This window comes from Melopsittacus undulatus, chromosome 2 (genome assembly GCF_012275295.1).
Source record: "Melopsittacus undulatus isolate bMelUnd1 chromosome 2, bMelUnd1.mat.Z, whole genome shotgun sequence".
In the NCBI taxonomy this organism is placed as follows: domain Eukaryota; kingdom Metazoa; phylum Chordata; class Aves; order Psittaciformes; family Psittaculidae; genus Melopsittacus; species Melopsittacus undulatus.
In genome coordinates this window covers 56,554,605-56,576,977 of record NC_047528.1, presented here as the reverse complement: position 1 = coordinate 56,576,977, position 22,373 = coordinate 56,554,605, and positions in this window count along the sequence as shown.

Here is a 22,373-nt window from a genome sequence, read left to right as displayed (position 1 = left end):
GCTAGTGATATGATAACAGTAGCCTGGAGAACATAAAGAAGGACTACAAAGCCCTGGGAGAGGTGGTTAGGGGCTCTGGAGCTCAGATAGTCTTTTCATCAATTCTGCAGGATAAAGGGGAGTACCTTAAAAAAGCTAGGAGGGTTGGCCAGGTTAATAAATGGTTAAAACAGTGGTGTCATGGTCAGGGGTTTGGGTATCTTGATCGCAGGACTCAATTTAGTAGGCCAGGTCTACTAGAGGCTGGTGGCTGGTCTGACAATGAAGGGGAAGACCAATTTTGGTAGGAGGCTTGCCAGACTGGTCAAAGATGCTTTAAACTAGATGTGCTGGGGGAGGGAGGCATCATTCCATCCAAAAACATCCAGTCAGTTGCCAGCACCTATAATAAATGCTTGGAGCAATGTAGAATTATTCTGTCTGCTCCAGCCAATGAGCCGGCTTCATCTGGAGGTCAGCTCAGATGCCTCTATACAAATGCCTGTAGCATGGGGAACAAACAAGAAGAATTAGAGATGTGGGCATGTCTACGGGAGTATGATATAATAGGCATCACAGAAACATGATGGGATGGCTGCTGTGACTGGTGTGTTGGAATGGAAGGTTACAGGCTTTTTAGAAAAGAAAGGCCTGGCAGACAGGGAGGGAGAGCTGGTATTTATGTTAGGGATAGGCTGGAGAGTATGGAACTCTCTCTGGGGACAGGTGAGCAATCAAGAGAGAGTCTGTGTGTCAGCATTAAAGAGAGAACAGCTATGGGGGATATTATTGTGGGGATCTATTACAGACTGCCTAATCAAGAGGACTCTGTGGATGAAGAACTCTATGGACAGATAGGAACAGCCTCATGCTCACAGGCCCTTGCTCTCATGGGGGACTTCAACCACCCTGATATCTGTTGGAAGAATGGTACGGCCTGACACAAGCAATTCAGGAGGTTCCTCGATTGTGTGGAAGACAACTTCTTTCTGCAAGTAATAGAGGAGCCGTGGTGTTCCTCAGGGATCAGTGTTGGGACCACTCTTGTTCAACATCTTTGTCACTGACATGGACAGTGGGATTGAGGGAAGAAATGCCATCCAGAGGGACCTTGACACGCTTCTGAAGTGGGCTGATGCCAACCTTGTGAAGTTTAACCATGCCAAGTGCAAGGTCCTACATCTGGGTTGGAGAAATCCCAGGCACAGCTGCAGGTTGGGCAGAGAAGAGATTCAGAGCAGCCCTGCAGAGAAGGACTTGGGGGTGTTGGTCGATGACAAAATCAACATGAACTGGCTGCAGTGTGCACTCGCAGCCCAGAAAGCCAACCATATCCTGGGCTACATCAAAAGGAGCGTGACCAGCAGGTCAAAGGAGATGATCTTGCCCCTCTACTCTGCTCTTGTAAGACCTCACTTGGAGTATTGTGTGCAGTTCTGGTGTCCTCAACATAAAAAGGACATGGAACTGTTAGAACAAGTCCAGAGGAGGCCACGAGGATGATCAGGGGACTGGATCACCTTCTTTATGAAGATAGGCTCAGAAAGTTGGGGCAGTTCAGCCTGGAGAAGAGAAGGCTGCGTGGAGACCTCATAGCAGCCTTCCAGTATCTGAAGGGGTCCTCTAAGGATGCTGGTGAGGGACTATTCATTAGGAACTGTAGTGATAGGAGAAGGGGTAGCGGGTTAAAACTTAAACAAGGGAAGTTCAGACTGGATGTAAGGAAGAAATTCTTTACAAGGAAGTTGTGAATGCTCCATCCCTGGCAGCATTCAAGGCCAGGCTGGACAGAGCCTTGGGTGATATGGTTTAGTGTGAGGTGTCCCTGCACATGGCAGGTGGGGTGGTCCTTTCCAACCCAAACTATTCTATGATTCTAATCTAAGAAAACTGTATCTACGCAGTTCAATGCCTGGTAGGAAGTTCTTATTTAATAATGTTACCTATTGAGACAAACTGCCTTTTTTTCTTACATTTTTAAATGGATGCACTATTCCATAGAATCATAGAATGGCTTGGGTTTTAAAGGACCTTGAGATCATCCAGTTTGAACACCCCTGCCATGAGCAAGGACATCACATGTCACTTAAGACTTGGTTCAACCTGTCTTTGAATTGCCAGGGATGGAGTGCTCACAACTTCCTTGGGAAACCTGTTCCAGTGCCTCACCAGCCTCACAGGAAAGAGCTTCTTCTAATGTCTAACCTAAACTTCCCCTGTTTAAGTCTGATCCTGTCACCCGTTGCTCTATCACTACAGTCCCTAATGAAAAGTTCCTCTCCAATTTGATATTAAAAGCCAAGTTAAGGGGAAAAAAAATTATATCGTAACATACTCTTAAAAATCAGAAATATGGAGAGAAATCTATTACTCCTTGTAGGTGTTTTAATGTCATTAGTTTGTTCAGAGCATTTATTAGAGCCTACCTATTTTGTTTCAACTTGACCCAGTCAAAGCAGTTTGAAGACATTTACAATGATGAAGAGGGAGCTTCAATTAACCTTCTTGGCTGAGATATTTGATATGCATGAGTTACTATATAACAGCTTAATTATCTAAGACTCTTTTTAAAAGGTTTCTAATAAAGAATGGAATTGATTTATATATTATGAGAGCATAATCATTTATTTAATTTCTCATCAGATTACTTTTGCCAAAATGTATGTAAATTAACTAGCAAGCTATGGGACCAAGACAAGTTGTCAGAACCTGACAACTTTCTAACTCTATGATGTTTTGATAACTTTGCTTTGATGGAGAAGCAAAGCTGCTAGTAACTAATAAACAAGCACTACAAAACTACACTGCACTGCAGGTCAGAACTCATTAGAACTAGAGAGAGGTATTTTAATCTTCATTCTAGAGATCCTCTGTCATAATTTGTTCTGCAGTAGGGAAAAAGAGATAGACTAAAAGGCTTTTTTTAAGAACTAATTTTACATATTACATATATATACATATTACGTATATATTAAAATATCTATTTTTTTTAATAATGTGATTTACCCCTGCTATTTTTGTGACATTAGAATTAAGGTATTGTCTTTAATAAAAATATAAATACATATTTTTTCTTAAAGATTGCACACTTGTGAAAAGGAATAAACCAGTAGATTTGGGCTGAACTATGGAAAAAATGATCACAGTGTTTCAGACTAAGTCCTGGTTTATCTCAGTCCTGATGCAATCTAGGCCTATCCTGAGAATGGAATGATCAGATTCCTTGGGTACCTGGAGGCCCGTTACAACAGTACCAGTCAAGTCATGTTTGTTTTAACTGTATCAGCTGTCAAGGCTTCATAATGAGAAAGAAAGTTATCATATTACAAAGGAGGAAACTGAGGCACTATGGAAATTATTCTAATATAAGAACTGTGATTTTGAAGAGAGTTTTCAAAAAAAGGCAGAATATTAGTCAGTAGATGAAGAGATAGAAACAGCCAGGGTGAAAACCTTGCTGAACTTGATGTGAAATTTGCCACTGACTTCTGGGAATCCAGAATTTCACTGTAAGAGAAGTAATGGAAATAAAATCTCCAAGCACCAGAAAAGGTTAGTTCAATGCTGACATTTAGGAAGAGGTTTGGGAAGTGAGTAATAAGCAAGAAGTAAGTAGAAAACAATGAATTCAGGGTTGTAAACAAGAGCAGACTTGCACAGATTTCTAAAGGTGGGAATAAATGAAACAAAACAATCTCTCATCACTGACAAGGTGAAGATTAATATTTTTGCATAAGGGCTTGTGTTTTCTTCTCTTTTAAAATGTATTTTGCTCTACAGTAATAAGCATAAAACTAATAAACATAAATCCTTGGCAAGGCAAGTGTAGGTAAACAGGGTTTGCTAAAATTGGCAGCAAGTGACTTCTCTAAAAAAATACAGTGATTTTTTAGTTTGTTTTGTTGTTTACACATTTTGCTTAATTGTTAAGAAATTTCTTACATTTTATTTCAGAAAAAAAAAACCCAAACCCAACCAAGAGTCTTATCTCATGTACATCTATCAAACATTACCATTCCTTTCCTTTCAGAAGACAGTGTTCACTGTGTTTTGACCTGGTTGCTTCCAGTTTAACCCACCGTTCAGGTCCCTGCAATGAATGTCTTAAGTTCTCTTTATGATTAGGAAAGGATATTACACTTCCAGCAAGCAGGCTGTCTCATATGTAAATTGTTATGCAGGCTAGGAAGAATGACCAGGAGTGTGGGGAAGCTTCTGCCCAGCTGCTGGCAGGAGGCTGGTGTTCATGTAGGAGGTAGGCAGAGGTGGTCTCTTTGCAGAATGTCAGTATCTTCTCCAAAGATTTTGCTAGAAAATTCAGAAGCTTGAATGATACAGGAGACTTAGGGTTTGTTTTGTTTAGGGTTTTTGAAATATATATATTTTAAATTTAATACAAAATTTAGACATCTAATTTCTGCTGAAGTTATATTTTAATGCTTAAGTATCATCTTGGATATGACCTGAATATAAAATAGAGAATGCGAACTATGATTTTTATTTGTACATTGTAAAGCAAGGCAATAATTTCTTCCATTTTACGAAAAATGAAGCTGTTAACTGTAATCGCTCTCAGTGTGTGACTGAAATGTTAGGAAAGAACTTGGATTTCTTTGTTAGAATGTTTCAAATTGTATTAACTATGTGAGGTTTTTATTCTTAAGATTTCTTATCCATCACAATGTATGCCTGTGTTATAAGTTAGTGGAAAAAAACAATTGTGAAGTTCTTAAATTGTTGACTAGGATTAGAGCTTTCCAGTCTACAAAGTGAATTGATAGAAAAGACTAGCTTTCTGGGAAAAATAAAGGTGAATGAGCCAATGCTTCAGGAACTGTATAAATCTGAGATACCTTTGTTTCAACTGGAAACTAACCTACATTACTACAGAACAGGTTCAATCTGACTTAAAGAGCAGGAAGTGCTCAGGAGATTTAAATTTCTGTAATGAAAAGTTTGAGTTTATCAAGAGAAATTAAAATGGTCTATTATGGAATTCATAGTACTTCAGTCTGGATGTCTCATTCCTAGTTTAGTCAAAGAAGACTGATTTAAAAGTAAGTGACCTTGCCATCTTAAACTATGAAGTAGGTCACTGACACCAACTATGGTAATAAAAGCATTACAGTAATTATGGGGGTGGAGAAGTAAAAGGTTTAAAATTGAATTAAGATTTGGAATACTGACAAAGTCATCTAAGGCCATCTTTAAAAAGGAATAATTAACATATGTCTGCTTTAAAGTTAAATGAGTGTTTTTTTTTCCTTTTTTTTTTTTCTTTTTTTTTTTTTTTCCCAGAGAGTGAATGGTTCACTGGAATAAAGAAATAAAAGTTCTGACAATTTTTTATTAAACCATGCCTTTAGTTGTTATATTTAAAGTTTTGGAAGTGGCAAATGATGAAGCTCCAAAAGTTTTGAGGAAAATTTTTGTGACAAAGGTGAAAAAATCCTAATGAAACTTCTTAGAAGATGTTTTCTGCTACCAGAGCTCTACTTTAAGTACCACTCATGTTCAGTTTACCTGCTTTAGTATAGCCATATCCTGTTTGTGTTTGGTTGCCAAGAATATATGATGTAATTGACTAAACTTTTAAACAGCTAAGGTGATTTAATCTTTGGTTGGTTTTTTTTTTCCCTCCAACTGTAATTTTCTAGTAGCCATAAAAGATGAAGAACATTATTTGCATAATGAGTCCTTTTCTAGATATGTTATCATGACATAAGAAGACGTGATTATTTTTACTTATAAATTACATTCACAAAGTGGTTTTTTTTCCACTTTTTGTTTGTTAGCACTGTAACCAAATGTGATGAATTTGTGGAAAAAAAAACTTGACCAGGAAAAAAGAAAGAAGGAGAAATATCAACACACTGAAATATCTTGGGGTTTGTGTGTCATTATAATGAACATGCAGGTGACTGAAAGGATGAGAAAATGGTTGTATTCTTCCAGTTGACAATTTTTCCTCCCCTGTCATTACACTGTGTCTTACCATGAAGCTTTACAATGCTGATAGAGTTCCTGTAGGCTTGCTTAATGGTAAACGTGCAAAAATCACTCAACAGCAGCTTAGAAAAAATATCAAAAGGTCTTTGTTTAGTGGCAGAGTTAAGTTTCTCCTTTGACAACTTCAAGCAACAGGAATGCAGAAATGGAACATTCTCAGTCAAAACACTGAGCGAAGTTTAGGCACAGCCAGGTATGTTCAGAATACAGAGTTCATTTAGCAAGTTAAATGGCAACATTACAACAGATACACAAGTTGACAGAGATAAACTAATATTTTGGAAAACAGAATACTTTTGTTGTAAGTACTATCATACTTTGCATTTGCGGGCGGCTGTTGGCAGAAGGAGGAACAGTGGTGCGGGGGAGTGGAACAGGAATGAAGGAAAGATTTTCTGCTTTCTCTTTATCTCTTCTGAAAGTCCCTGAGGTTGCCAGTCACTAGGATGATTTTAGAATTTTTCTCATGGCAATAAATTATTATTTTTCCTATAAAAATATTTGAATGGTGCTAAAGAATTTTTCACTCTGAGTAGGAAAACCAGGCCGAATAGGAAACACCTTTTTCCAACAACATGTCTGAAAGTAATTTTCTTAAATGCAAAGCTAAATTGCAGTTTCTATTTTTAAAAATAAGTTTCATAAATTGTGATTAGAGTCAAAACCAACTATTTGATCAGTTTGGAAGAAATATGTAGAAAAGCCTGTAAGTAACAGGAAAGTAAATAACACTGAGAGGCTAAACTGTGGCAGTTCAGCATTTCCTGATGTTTATGTGTGTACACATATGTATGTGCACGTGTGTGGTTGTAAGTTCTTCTGTGGTCTATTAATGGAGAAAATGGGCTCATTACATCTTGCAGAAATTGCAGAGTTGCCTTTGCATGGAAGGAGAGGGCAGTAAATGCAAACTCTAATACAGTTACAGAGGATTGCTGCTTCTTCTGTGATTCCAGGCACATGGCACTCTGCACTTGAATATCCAGACAATACTGGTAACTTTTTCAGTACATCTGCATATTTAGCTCATTCCCAGGAAAGATGACAATTTAAACTATACAAAACAAAACAAAATCTGGGAATCTCACATTTTAGCTTTTTAGCCTTTTGCCATGGATGTGCATTTGAGTATCTGCTGTATAAGCCTGTAGATGACATCAGCATTACAAATGACATGCCATAGCTGTTACACATGGCCCCCTCACCCTCTCTGATGAGAAATGTAAGATGAAGCTAATGTCTATCTATATGTCTATCCATACACGCAGGGATAACTGGGGTAATGGATGTTGCATAGAAAAGCCAGCACAACTGCTGGTCCTCTTGATACTATGCAACTCTGTTTCCCTTTGATCCTTTTCTTTATCAATGACAAATTCTGTAGAACATACACATACAACACATACACAATATGCATATATACATATGCACACAACCCCACACTGAAGACTAGACGAAATATAATATTGGACATGACTAAAAGTTCTTCTAATCCAGTAAGAGAAGAAGTGCAGAAAAAAGGTAAAAAAGAAGACTACATATAATGTGATCTTTCCCCAGAAATAGCTGATAATCTTCCAGTAATTAATTAGCTAGACACTTTTTGAGCTGGATCACTTTATCCTTCGTGAATTTATTTAATCCCTTTTTGAGCACATGTATACCTTTGGTTTTCACACTAACCCTCAGCAAGGATAATTCATCAAATTTCATATTAATAAATTCATCCATTGTATGCAATCTTAAAAACACAAAGCAAGAAAACACACACCTGAATCCCCCTCCTTTCCCACCTTGTACTTGTTTTGATCCCAATTCTGCTTCTAGTGAGGATATTTTTCACTTGGTTGCATAAATCTTGCTCTTAAACAAATAAAAAAAACAAGAAGCAAAAGGCAAAACATTTTTTTTTCTGGTAAAAAGGGAAGACCAAAGAAACTGAGCAACATATAGAGGGTACCCACCACTGCAGAGCACTGAACTCAGAACTGTTCCATGTCTCCTGGAGGAACACCTTTCCTTTGAGCTCTCGGCTTGTAAATTTTGGTTGATGGTTTGCAGATGAAACCAAGCTGTGTGATTCGGTTGATATGTTGGAGGGAAGGAATGCCATCCAGAGGGACCTTGACACGCTTCTGAAGTGGGCTGATGCCAACCTTATGAAGTTTAACCATGCCAAGTGCAAGGTCCTACATCTGGGTTGGAGAAATCCCAGGCACAGCTACAGGTTGGGCAGAGAAGAGATTTAGGGCAGCCCTGCAGAGAAGGACTTGGGGGTGTTGGTCGATGACAAAATCAACATGAGCTGGCTGCAGTGTGCACTCGCAGCCCAGAAAGCCAACCGTATCCTGGGCTGCATCAAAAGGAGTGTGACCAGCAGGTCAAAGGAGATGATCTTGCCCCTCTACTCTGCTCTCGTAAGACCTCACTTGGAGTACTGTGTGCAGTTCTGGTGTCCTCAACATAAAAAGGATATGGAACTGTTGGAACAAGTCCAGAGGAGGGCCTCTTCATTAAGGACTGTAGTGATAGGAGAAGAGGTAATGGGTTTAAACTTAAACAGGGGAATTTTAGGTTAGATATAAGGAAGAAGTTCTTTACTGTGAGGGTGGTGAGGCACTGGAATGGATTGCCCAAAGAAATGATAAATGCTCCATCCCTGGCAGTGTTCAAGTCCAGGTTGGAACAGAGCAGTGGGTGACACGGTTTAGTGTGAGGTGTCCCTGCACATGACCGGGGGGGGGATGGAACTAGATGATCTTAAGGTCCTTTTCAACCCAAACTATTCTATGATTCTATGGTGTGGAGAAAAAAGTAGTCTGCAGCAGTAACACTATTTTTCAGAAACTTGCTTTGTGCCCCAAACCATGATATATGACATGCAGCCCTCTCTCTTCTCATTTCCCTCACTCCTACCCCCTCCACTTTCTTTCCTTACTCCTGCTTTCAAAATACATGCAGCCTAACATGTACTTCTGTGCAATAATTCCCAATATTTTTTTATTTTGCAGTTAAGATGGGAGCCTTGGAGTGAGGGATTTACTATTTGACATGATTCATCAGTGGTTTGGCATGTATCTTTTTCCTTTAGTGCCTATTTGGCTGGAAAATCCTTATATATTTTTCATAATTTCTAAACAACCACAAGTCAGAGATGTTCTGACTGTATCCACTATTCCCAAAGTGCAAGCTTGTTTTCTTCGAAGAAGCAACAGTATCTAGGTGGCAACTAAGGAGTGACTATACTTAGTCATATGAGAATTTCTCCTTTTAATCTCCTTAAATCAAAGGTGTGCACTAGTATTAGCAAAGACTGATTGTGTCTCCAACTTAAAATCTCAAGGAGCAAACCTCATTTCGAGGAGAACATATAACCCTTCTTGAAAGCTTGGTATTAAGCTGAATATATCTGTGAAAACATGGAAATGCCATCTATATTTTTTTGTATTTTGGTAAACATAATCATATGGTGAAGATTTTTTCCAAAATACACTCAGCATGTAAAATAAATAATAGGTTAATAGCTACTTCCTTTAACTACTTTAATCATTAAAGACTCAAATTATAATCCAAGAGAGACTAACTTGGAGTCTAGGTTTACTATGTGTTTTATTATCCCATGTGAAACAGAAACAGAATTGATTGATAGCTTTCTTCAGGGCAAAAATCCATTAGTAATTAATACTAAAAACCTGTTAATTTCATATTCTTGCTCTAAACATTTTAATCTTCCTCAGCAGCTGTAAAATTAGTAGTTTCTTTTCCAGTGTGTGGTAGAGCCAAAATAAAGATGTTAAGGGTGAGTTAATCAGCTGAAAGGAGAGATGAAAAAAATTGGAGAGGAAGGAATGCAAATGTGTATGTGACAGTGAACTGTAATATAGGTCTTAGCCTTGGATGTGGTAACTGTAGCTTACCCTCTCACTGGTCCTCTGCTTAAGCACATGCATGTTTTTGCAGTCTTGCGAGGCCTATAGGTTCGGTGCTGTTTGAGACAGGAACGGGCAGTGTTCTGTGTGCAAGCAGCATCTAAAATGACTGGATGTCGATGACTATTCAGAGCTGGTAGATGGTATTCATGCAATGTCCAGTGATAGGACAAGGGGCAATGGGTGTAAACTGGAGCATAGGAGGTTCCACGTTAACATCAGGAAGAACTTCTTCACTGTAAGAGTGACAGAGCACTGGAACAGGTTGCCCAGGGGGGTTGTGGAGTCTCCTACGTTGGAGATATTCAAGGCCCGCCTGGACAAGTTCCTGTGTGATGTACTCTAGGTTACCCTGCTCTGGCAGGGGGGTTGGACTAGATGATCTTTCGAGGTCCCTTCCAACCCTTGGGATTCTGTGATTATATTGCCTTTTACTGTACAAGATGTGTTCATATACTTTAGAGAAAACAGATCATGTCTGCTGTCTTTTGCTTACAACAGAAATTATGTATGGGACTATTATAGGATCTGCTATTTCAAATCACTAGCTGGTAAACCAATTACACTGTGACATGATGCTATTCCTACATGGACTGTAAGTTTAATTAGCTGTCAAGGTGTATACTGCCCTTGCATATAGGCACCTTTTGGCATTTTAAAAATAAATAACTCTGATACACCACTCATTTGATGCCTAAAATCTTGTTAACACATGTTTTAAATTTTGTTTTGCATGCCAAGAAGAACTTACCTGTTTCTTCAATTTATTCATTAGTGATTATTTCGTAAAATGAAATATTATATTGGAGTTCTTGGATATGTTCTTAGATCTCAAAAGCATGACTGACACAGGCTTTTCAAGAGCACACTCTAAGTCTGAGAGTATAACTTAGCTTAAAGCTTAAGTAGTTTAAAGTAGTTTAACTTAGCAAAGTAATTTAACTTAACTTGACTTTCTTCAACCCTGGGTTAACTCAAAATTACCTTATACTTGCTGTGGATAAAGAACACACAAAGTTTGTTATCACAGGTGAACTTAAGTTCAGAAACTTCTCTAAACTGCAGTGCTATCTGAACCCCTACTGCTTTTAGCACACTATGCCTATAAAGCCAACCATTTGAAGATATACGTTAATGCTTATTTGAACATGGGTAATAACAGTTCTCACAAACTTTAATTTCTGTAGTCGGCTTATCTAGAAGAAGGTGAGAAACACAGAATTTATGTGCCAACATTCCAATTAAAATAGTGATGAAGCAGATGAATGCAACAAATGGAGGGTTATATCTTACTTTTAATCATAGTGTGAGGGGCGAGTGGGTTGATATATATTTTTTTTTTCCTGAGGAAGTTGTGGGCTAGAGGGTGGGGTAACAACATGTACCTCCTTGAATTCCTCCTGACCCAAACTTGGATGTAACTCAAAGCCTCTGCTGCAAATCTGACTGATCATGAGTAGGAACATCTGCCATTGTGGTAAACACTAAAATATTATGGGATATATTCTGATTTCACTCAGATCTGTTTTGAAACAACACTGCTCACTAGTCTTCAGAGGACTGTGTATTAGTGACTTATCTTCATCTTGTATGAAAAAGAACACTAAGCAAATAGAGCTACCCATTTTGTTGCAAATTTAAACATTTTTTAATTTTTTTTACTGTGATTTTAGAGTTCATTGATTTTTCTCCTTTTTTTTCTTTTTTTTTTTTTTGTTTCTTAATATATTTATTTTGTCCAGCTAATTGATCTGGCTGAGCAGTTGGTCAAATATTTAATCAGTAGGCTTTTCCAAATCTTTTCTTCTAATTATTTGTTGTTGTTGTTTTAACATGTATATGTTAAATACATACACAAATATGGCTTAGAAGCCTGAATTTATTAGAAGAAAGCCAGAATGGAAAACTTTATCTGGAAATTCTTAACCCGCAGAATACACTTAATGGTTAGAGATATGAAATGTTTTGGCTGAGGGTTTTACAGCAAATGTAAATTCCTAAAGATTGGCTCTAAAAGATAACTCCAATTCTCTGCTGGAATCAGGAGGACTAATCATGTGGATAAACATAAGAACACATTTTGAAAGGCTTTTGATCTCCTACATAAACTGTATATGCTTCTAATAAAAAGGGTCACAGAACATATAGAAGTTTAATATGTAAAAGTATAGAATATTTTTCAATATAAACAATTTACTTAGTAAGACTTCCAGATCTTGATGTAAGTGCCAGCTTTGATTTCCAGATTCTAAAAAGTAGGAAAAAATAGCTTTGTATTTATTAAGGATTATATGAACATGTTCAATTCCTTAAATGAGGAACAAGGAATATACCAATATTTACCAATTTGTAAAATGTACTTGTTTTAAAGTAGTCTTTCTCTTGGCAGACTAAAGCTAAACACCTTTAATATTCATGCAAAGTGTCATTTAAAAAGTATTAGGGTATATGCTGAAGGGTCCTATCTATAATCATGGAATATGTAGCCCCTGGCATATGTCTGTGGCAATGTGACATATGTCTGTGGAAATGTGCTGTTAGATACCTTAAGTAACATTCATTTTAATTCTAGATTACTCACAAAATTGTCCAGGAGTGGGTAGGGAACAACCCCCAAGACATTACCTCCCCATATCAGATCCTTTTCTTGAGAAATAATTTCTTCCTCTGCAGCCAGTGGATGTAAACTGAAGAAATTCTGACATAATATATAAAGGAATAAAAAAGAAAAACAAATTATGAGTATATACATATACATGTTTACTTCTTGCTTTTACCACGTGCTTGTCAACTCAAATGTTGAAGCAGGCCTTTGCTCTTGAAAATGAAAAATACACAGTTAAATGCCCATGTGACTCTTTGAAAGTGTACCTCATGTTGATAGGCTTTCTTAGCTCAGCTACCAAGGAGGGGAAGCCTCATTCAGAAACTCAAATTATCAAATTCTCTTGTTTGGAAAGCTTGAACAGCTCAGGGACATAAACATACTTCTGACTCATTGACTAGTGAATGTCTATTTTAAAAACTTGTCCTCTGTAGAAATCACGGTGAAACAAAATGCTGTGACACTTCAGGGTTTTGTAGTTATGGACTGAATTTATGCTGGTCCTGAAATGTTTCAGGATCTGTGCTGTAAGCTTGCAGAGCACAAGCTCATCTCATTGAAATCAGGTTAATCCCCAAAAAGTGAGAACAGTGAATGACAATAAGCTTCTGATATGAATGATCAGGAACATGTGAGGTTGTTGATAGAATATCGTCACTGTGGGACTACTTAGGGAAGCCGTAATCCCTTGAATTATGGTCCTTTTTAAGGAAAATTGCTCCAAATATCTCTTGGGATGTATTCTTAGAGTTAAACCTGTAGTATATCTTTTAACTTTCAGATTGAACAAGTAGGCATTATCTTTTTTGCATTATCTTTTTTGCTCCTTACAATAATGAAAAAGGATCAAATAGTTTGGTGGATTATACACCCTTGATTCCCAGGAAGGATACAAATGTTGTGGATTTGTTATCTTGACCACCTTAAATTACACTGGTTTTATCAATGTCTTTTAAACAGCAGGGTCAAATATACAAAGCCAGTCCGTGTACAGGTCTTACAGGTCTGGTAACCAGCATGATGTGTCAAATATCCAGTGTTAGTGTCAGACTTATTGTTCATTACCATTTTGACTCTCTGGGTGTCTGTGAAGGAATCATGTTGTGAAATTATTCTCCGTATTCTCCATGGTAACAGCCACAGAGAAGTTGTAATAGATGAGGGCATGAAATTATCCCTTGCAGATCAGGAATGAGCAGCCTGTTCCACTGCCTTCTCTAACATTAAAGAATGCTTCACACCGTATTTCTACTGATTTTGAGAAATTATATTTTGCCCAGTTGCCTCAGAATTTGATTTTATTCAGGGTTATTCAGATTTAGTTAGGAAGTCTAGTGCTCTGATACTAAGGTGACGGAGAAAAGGAACACTGGGTATCTGGGAAGAAAAATGATTTGTGGTCCAGATTATTCTACCCCACATGCTTTTGGAAATGGGTTTTTGATCAAATCGTTTGAGGTTAATAAGGAATGGCTTTTGGTGCTGCTCTTCTACTGATGAACAAATACGTTTGGCAACTCTGAAGCCATCCGTCAGCCAGATAGGAGGAAGCTCCATGGGGGAGGTGTCGCTTTGACAGATGCCTGCAGCTCTTGCTTGAATCAAATGGATTGTACATCTGGCTGCCTACAACTATATCACACAACATGGCACAATCTCTTTGTCTCTCTGCCTCCCATAACCTAGCTCCCCACTCCCCGTTTATTCTGTCTCTGACTCTGCAGCTGTGACACTGACTTCATCATATAAATCTGGGTAGAGTCTCCACTGTCTGCTAAGAAATGTTTTCCAGAAATGTGGCTGTTGGCCAGACGTCTGTTCTTGTCTCATCTTGTAGGTCTGTTTAGGCCTTTTGATCTCATTCCTGCCTCTGTTGTTTTGTTTGTTTTGCTTCTTGTCCCAAGAATCCTGTTGCTTTTTTGGTCTCTGAAGCCTTTTCTTCAGTAAAAGAGCCAGGCTTTCTGTTTGCCCAGGCCAAGGCCTCCACCAGGCTGCAAATGGATTATCCAGCTGATAACTGCAGTTATCCATCAAATCATAGGACAATGTGGCACTATAGTCTATGACTGGGAGGCCTTTTTGACTCCCAGATTTAAGAAGATATTCTGTGGTTGGCACTGACCAGCATTATGACTGGTTTTGGAGTATTATGTATTGCTTAGAATACTCTGTTTATGGAATGATGGCTTTCTGTTGTTAAGCATTTTCAGTATTACAATCTTTGTACCTCTCTTTTTTAATCTTTAGCCCTTACAAATTTCCAGGTGTTGTCCTTTGGAATATTTGAGTTCTTGTTCTACAATCCTTTCCCAAGTAGAAAGTCTTTTGGGTTTTGCAGAGTTTAAACCATTCCAATAGGATAATGAATTTGAGAAAGCTTACCATAGACACAGAATATTTATATACACTGAATTCTAAAAAAAAATTGCAGAACTTGCAAGTGTTTAAGTGTTTTGGGTTTTTCTTTTTTTTTTTTTTTAATTTTGTTTTTTTTTTCATGGCAATGGCATAGTCTGTAATTACCTTTTCTTTTCTTTTTTTGTTTTTTATAAGTGAATTGTTTTGCTTTAATAGTTACTTAGCATCTGCTTTGTTTTTTTAACAAAGAATTAGATTTACTCTAGGGACTCTTACACAGTAAGTCACATGCTGAACAGTCTGGTTTGTCATAAAGCAATCCACTAAAAGTTAAAAAATGTTTAATTCATTGTAGGTGACAAGAATGTTCAAAATTGTTTTAGTTTCACATTTATTTTTTTATCTCAAAATGTGTTTTGCAGATTGAGTGACTGCAATGATGTACTATTGGGAATTCTAAAGAATCGATAAAAAATCAGTATGAGCACAAATGGAAAAGGGGAGAGACTATATGTATTTTATTTACCAAAGTAATGCACTGAGCTTGAAGGAATATGCTGTATTGACATAATACTACAATATATTCTTCAGAATATAATGCAGCAGTGCAATAAGGGATAATGCTGTGGTGAGAGGAATTGGTCAGTGACAGAATGGAGGGTGCACACAGTTAAAGACATCTTCACTGCTCCACTGCTGGACTGTCTCCTAACTGTATATGTGCCCTGTCCTACTAAACCCAACCCAGTTGCTAAAAAAAAGATATTTAGAGCAGTTTCTGATTTATTAACTTTTTTTTCCCTTTGCATACAATGAACAGCAAGAATATGCAGTAAGACTGTCCCTGGTCCATGCTTGGGAATGAGGATATAGGACTTAAATCCTGGTTTATGCTGACCCTGCTTTCATGAACAGGAAGAGGCATGCAACAACATTATTACTGCTATTATTGTTAACTTTGTTAGCAATAACATTGTTTTTTCAGAATTGAGTTCAGCAATGCTGTCAGTGCAAATCCTACTTCAACTTCATGTTGTTAGAACACTGGCCACAAATCAACAAGTTTGCGTGGACATACAACTAAATCAGTGATGTTTTAATTTCTTGTGTCTGTGCTGTACATTTGCATAGGAGGAATTATTACAGGATCTTGCAGTTTAAAGATGCATATTCATATTCATTCCAAGGTGCCTAAAACTTTCCAAATCTTAAATTTCAGCCACAAATTCTGCTGAAATGCTGCATTTCAGCAGCAGCAGCAAATACAAACCAGCAGTCTATTTTCTACACAAGCCCAGATTTCTGAAACATCTTCAGTGCTTAAGAGAATCAGAGTTATATATCTCCCTCTCTCTATCCCTGCCCTCCCCTCCTAAGATTCCATGAGCAGTTTTGCACTTTTTTGTAAGGTTTCTCATTTGTTATGGATTTAAGAAAATCCCGTATAAAGTGCAGACAGTGACTAGGCTTTACGAGAGACTCTTTCACAAGTTAGTGTAGTCCACAAAAGACATATGATGAATATATATAGAAGCTGAACTGCTTCAAAGACTCCCCAGTCAGATCCCCTGGCAGATTTTTGGTCTCTTCCATGTAATTTAGGATGCTTTTGTGAAGTTGCTAACACATTGCTCATGCTTCTCAAATTCAAATTGCGAATTGATACTTTTTCCTCTTTGCTGGGAACTTGCAAGCTACTTTTGATGCTCAATAACCAAGAGCATGCAAAGACACAGAAGAAAAAAGAAAGAAAAAAAAAAGTAAAAACATTAACATCACACTGCTACTAGATGAATGCTTCAGCATAACCTCTTCTGTCTCTACTTCTGGAGACTTATGCCTTTTAATTAGTGTTACCTCTACTCCAGTTTTATTTTTTCTAAGATTTGTGTCAGTTTTCATGTGTTTAACGAAATAATTTTATTAAAGGCAGGGAGTGGATAATTTTGGAGAAAGTGTGATCTGTCTCAGAAGGGAGACAATAAAACATAATATTGCTAGACAGGGGACAGACTGAAATGAATGGTGCAGGGATGTTGTCAGAAGTGCTTGTGATCTTAAAAAAAAGGGCTGAATTTTTTTTTCGACAACATAGTCAAAGTCCACTTGTGATCTTAAGATTAGGGAGGGTCTTGCAGCAGTTTAGCACTTGTAACTGTCTCTGACTTACTAATAGTTTGGAAAAACTATCTTTCATCCACAATGTCTTGTCTTGTGTATTAATTATTACAAAATACTTCACTGTTGGACATAATATTGGAGGTAGCTGTATCATACAAATAAATTATTAGGGGAAAATAAGGGAAGGGGTGCAGCATTTTTTAAATATGCTATCCTAATGACACTGGATAAGAGCTAATTCTAATGCACGTCTCAGATTAAACTGCTGGAAAGATCCTGTTAATCTGCACTTATAATGCAAAGTAAAGATAATGATTTGAAAGCTACCCAGTGTCAGACAATGACTTTGTGAATGACATGCACGGCAAGCAAAACAAAAGATAGTTAATTTATACTGGTTTGCTAGGTAGACTTAATCCTGACAATCCCTCTGAGGGAAAGTGTATACAAATGCATCTGGAATACAATATATAAACAATCAGGTTTTTAAGTCTGATTCAGAACAGCTTGCTTACATTGATTTTTTTTGGTGAATTGCTTTATTCCCAAGCATTATTACCAAAAGAAGAGACATTCTAGGACAGCCACTCTCCAGGGACAACCTGACTGGGTTGTGTCTCTCTGAGAAGAGATCAATGCCTGTGTTCCAGAGTGGCTCTCACACCTCTGGTACAAGCAGGATGGAGTTCAGGAGCCCCATCTGCTGCAGTGAGTTGTCACTTTACATCTCCCAGCAGGATCAACACCTGTTAGCAGGGTAAGTTCACTGAAGAAAATCTGCCAGCCTGTTACATAACAATAATAGCAGTGCACATTGTACTGTTAAATCATAAACACAAGATTGCAATAAAATGCAGTACCTCCATAAATCTTTCAGCAGAAGTTTATGGCTGGAAATGCCTGTATCTCACCCTTCTGTGCAAAATTACTAGCTCAGTGTTATCAGTGAATTCAGAAAGCCAGCGCTTACAAAACCAGCAAGTATCAGCAGAGTCAGCTATTGGAAATGCATGCAGGTAGGAATTCTTTTGTGGCACTTTTGTTTATTTTAAGTATCACACCCTGTCCAGGGCTGAACATGAGCCATTTCTGTCATTTTTTTTATTCACTCCCAGTCTTTCATTAGTCTTTTTTTCCTTTGTTCAGCTTCACAGTTTCAGTGCCTTAGATATGATTGTTAAGCTCCCTTTTTAGCTTAATGCACTTCAGAGAATGATTTTAATTAAACCGTGATATTTAAGGTGCATGATATTTCCTGAAGATTAAATTAGTCTAGAGAAAGTCAGTAGTCCTTGGTTATGCCCTACCAGGGAGATATACAACTCATCATTATTTGTCAGAGATGCTTTGTGTTTGCTGAATTTCTCTTACAAAATCAAAAGAAACAGGAAAGTTTGAATTCCTATTGGGGTGTGAACTTTCAGCAGTTTTCTAACTTTTTCAGAATTTTGGGGCACAACATTTATGTCACACTGATGATGGTGTCAGAGCTTGTTAAGCTCCCTGAGTTTCTCATCTTGCTATCCAAGTCTACTATATAACTGTGAATACACATACATATTGAAAGACACAGTGTCTAGGAACATGAGCCAGGTGCTGGGTGGGGTAGGGTAGAATGGGGTGAAGTGGGTGGAGAAGAGCCTAAAAAGGACAACTACATTCACTTACCTGGGCTAATTGGCTTTAAGGGAAAGTGAAAGAGTGAACTTGTTCTTTAATTCTGTGATTTGAGATTAACAATACATACACACTTTCCAAAGACTAGAGACTGTTAAATTTCTTAAGTGGGTACATCTTTGGTGTTGTCCTTGTTTTACAGCAAGACTGAATATGGCTTTTAATATCCAGCACATGACTTAGCTAGCATTTAAAAACATGCATTGTGAAGGTGTAAAAATGAATCACATTAAAAAAAAAAAAGGCAAAAGAGAGACAGAATATCACCTAGCTTCAATATTTGGCTTTAGATAAGCTTCTCAATGCATAGGTGTAGCACAAATAAATGCATATAAACTCAGTGTGAAAACTGATGAGCAGTATAGTTATGAAACCTGATCCAGTATTAATGATTGCTAATAAGCAGTCAATTACCATGCCTTGATCCAGAGAAGGATTTTACGTTCCAGAAACCACTTGAACCATATTTACTCAGACACATCCAATAAAAGCCTATTCAACTCTAGTGCACTTTAGGCTGATTTCCTATGGAAATTCTCCAGCCTGCTGTCTGATTGGTTGGAAAGCTGTAATTTTGGAGATAATAACGTTTCAAAGTTTTTTTGAAAAATAATGACTGGTGGAGGAGGGAGACATTCTAGGTGACCTGACTGAAAAAAAAAAAAAATCCAGGTGAGTTAGAACTTCTTAGAGATACCCTGGTGATGAAAACTTTCTCGGTGTTTGAAGTGTCCCTTTCAAATAAAGGGCATGGAAGACTGCAGCTGCCTGCTTTGTCTGTGTGTCAGTCTGAAACAGCCCTTTTCCTCACAATCATCCAGTCACAATGAGTGTGGATCCTCAAAGAAAAGAGCAACCCCCTTCTAAATTGGAGAGAAACTGTATGGATAGGCAGCAACTCCTGTCATATAATTTGGGAGCTGGTGAAATATACAGAGCAGGTGGGAAAAAGTCTGCTAGACCCCTTAAGATCTTGGCTCCAAGTTACAGTATGTTTGCACCTGACGCAGTGTACTTGGCTCATAGGACTGAGACACAGCCATGCAGGAGACGAGGCAGCACTAATTCCTCTAATCAGAGAGGCATTTGTTTTATCACACTTTGCTGCAAGAGGGAACAAGTCCTGTGGGGTCAGACTACTGCCGTTTGCCATAGATGAGCATTCAGAGCTCTTAACTCCTATTGCGCTCCTGTGGAGTCTCCATTCAGGCTTGTACTGGAGAGTAACAGGCCAATTTACCCTGCTATGCAGCATGCAAGAACTTGCCAAACATAACCTGCTACCTGTTAAGAGCTCTGGCTTCCATTAACTAACCACAGTAATTCAGAAATTAACAGAGAAATGTAAATTTGAAAAAAAGAAACACAATGGAATAAAGATCTGTAGGAGTTGAGGGCCTTGGGTTCCCCAGTGTAGGCTGGAGAATGAGACAGTGGCTGGTCCTAGCTTAAGCACTGTTTATCATGTCATCAATAGAATCAAGGGGAAACAGCTCTTAAAAACTCCTGTCTAGCAGAAGTGGAACTTGATGGCTTAAACTTGTATGAACATATTTCAAGGCTGTCTGGAGCTAAAAATACAGATCATGCTGTGAATTGGAATCTTTTTTTTCATGTTGGTATTGTTAACTCTTTAGTGTCACTAGCTAACTTAACTCACACTGTCTGATTTTTATCTATTTGACAAAGTTTTGTTTGTTTTTGGGGTTTCCATAGCTTCTGAATCACGCTTTTATAAAGTTTTATAGCTGTCATTAATGTGTCTTCTTTCTGGGTTCATTGTAGTGACACCCTGGAATGTAAAAAATGCCTCCCTGTATTTTGGGCAATCTCTAATCAACATTTTGTTAGTTATGGAAGTGGAGACTTCGTAATACAAAGCAGCTGATGTGTCCCATTCTCTCTCTGATCATGCTTGAAACTTGGTATTGAGTTCAGTTCCTCTACAAATGTTTCAGCTTAATTTGACTTATGGTTTTGTTTTGTTTTGTTTTTTCTCAAGTAAGTCTTTATTTTTTTTTACCTACAACCTAGCAGACACCTGTATTTGCTGTGGACTTTATTTTTCTGACAACACATCAAGGTGATAATGTTCAGATCCATTTCAGATATTTATAACAACATTTGCTTCTTAATGTAGCTGTGTGTTTTCTGATGATTTTCAAGCAGTAAAGAAAATATAAGCCTACTAATTATTCTAGTATCCCTTTTGCTTCCATTGATAAAGCATTTGATAACTGTGGGCAGAATTTTCAAGCTAATTGGTTAACTCTTTTCCATTAAATCAGTCAATTTAACATTAATATGTAGGTAGATTTGGACCTTAGTTCTCTCTCTGTTTCCTCAAATAATAGAGAGTAGATGAGATTCTGACCCACATAAGGACCACAGTTTTGATGCAAATTAAGTTTTGAAACAGATAGATGCATCCTGTCACACTCAAACTCCATATTATTATGAATAAAAAATGACTCGAGTATCAGTCCTATTAGCTGCACTTAGACTACATGTGAAATTAAGCTAAGCTGAACACTGAAGGAAAACAAAATCTTACACTTAGCTTGAGATGTATTTTTGTTTGAGCATGAAAAGTTCATTCTAGACATCTGAAGTGCATCAAACATGGGTTTGTTATTTGCTGAATATTTAACCATCTATTTTTGGTGGAATATTTCATCAGGGAATAGTTCAGACATTCAAAATAATTAAATGAGTGGGAGGTTTATACATTAATTTTAAAAACTAGTTTATATAGTTCCTATCAGATTATATTATTCACTGGGCAAAAAAACCCAAACAAACAACAAAACAAATAAACAAAAAAAAAACTGAAAAAACCCCATAGACAGAAATCGGTATTCAATTTTGTATCCAGTATTTCTTGTAGGTTATTTCGTTTTAAGAATGGTAGGGAATTCCCTGAGTAAAGACCAAGTAAACAAAGAAAAAGAAGAGAAACAGCTGCTCATCTAAAGGAGAGCTCTCTGACACAGCAGTTTAGACTGGATACAAGAATGAGCTGGTCTCTGTTATGAAGAAGATCAGCCTAGAAGGTCATAAATGGTCTGTGGCCATAAATATCCACAGGAAAAAAATTCTTACTGATTTCATAACACTGATGGACATAGATGGGGTAGGCCTAGAAAAACAGAAACTAAAGCTACCTAGAAGAAAACCATAAGGAAGAAGTATAAAAATAATTGTTTCCTTTGTTGAGAAAGACACAAATATGAAATACTCTTAGATTTTTTTCTGCTGGTGGTACTTGCTTGTTGTCTAATATTGAGAGAATGTTCTAGCTTCTCTTCATTTATAATTTACTTTCTGATCATATATATAACGTTTTGAGCGCTTGCATTCTATTCAGCCTGTATTGCTATTTTAATGCAAATGATTACCAAATAATGGCTTTCTACTTAAGAAATAATCTCCATTGTTGCAGTATCTGCATCTGATATTTGGATATGATTAGAACTGTGCAGCCAAAGCAGAAGGTGCAGATGTATAACAGGGATCAAAATCAATTATCAGGCTGCTTCACTCATAGCAAAAGTGAACTATTGCTATTAGCAATTTTTTTTCTTAAAAAAAAATAAAAAATAATTAATAATGTCTTTAAAATTAAAACAAAAGGTACACTGTAAGTTCATTTTTTTTTTTTTAGCTGACACTTAATCAGTGTGAAAGTCAGCCAG